This window comes from Arachis ipaensis, chromosome B09 (genome assembly GCF_000816755.2).
Source record: "Arachis ipaensis cultivar K30076 chromosome B09, Araip1.1, whole genome shotgun sequence".
In the NCBI taxonomy this organism is placed as follows: domain Eukaryota; kingdom Viridiplantae; phylum Streptophyta; class Magnoliopsida; order Fabales; family Fabaceae; genus Arachis; species Arachis ipaensis.
Genome location: NC_029793.2, coordinates 135,171,560 through 135,172,109, shown reverse-complemented (window position 1 = coordinate 135,172,109; position 550 = coordinate 135,171,560).

Here is a 550-nt window from a genome sequence, read left to right as displayed (position 1 = left end):
AGAATATAAAATAACATAATTTTAATTTGTTTTAAATTAATTTATTATTATTTCTCAAACATTCTTGATCTCCTTATTAAGGCACTTGAAGTCTTGAATTATTTATTGAATCCAGAACAACATGTTTTATAAATTTTCAATATATTAAAAAACCATTATCCTTTTATATTTTTTTATTAAACCAGTGGTTCTTTTATACTCGTGCTGACTGCTGAGCCAGTGGCCCAAACCACACTTTATTAACATAAACCTTTTTTATTTGTAAAAGGATTTAGGACTTTAGGGTCATTGTCAGAAACCGTATATTCAATTATTAAGGTTATGGTCCGCTGTTACTGTAGGCATTGATATTTATAAATTATAAAGTATTTAAATTTCCTGTGGCCCAGCATCACTACAATATATTTGTATACCTTATTGGTGGAATCTGAAAATTATTTTTTCATAAAGAAAGAAGCATTTGTCGCCTATTTTCATTTGGACTGATCTTGCTAAAGTTGAGCAGCATGAAGAATCTTATGAATACACCTTGTTCATCTTAGATTAAAAA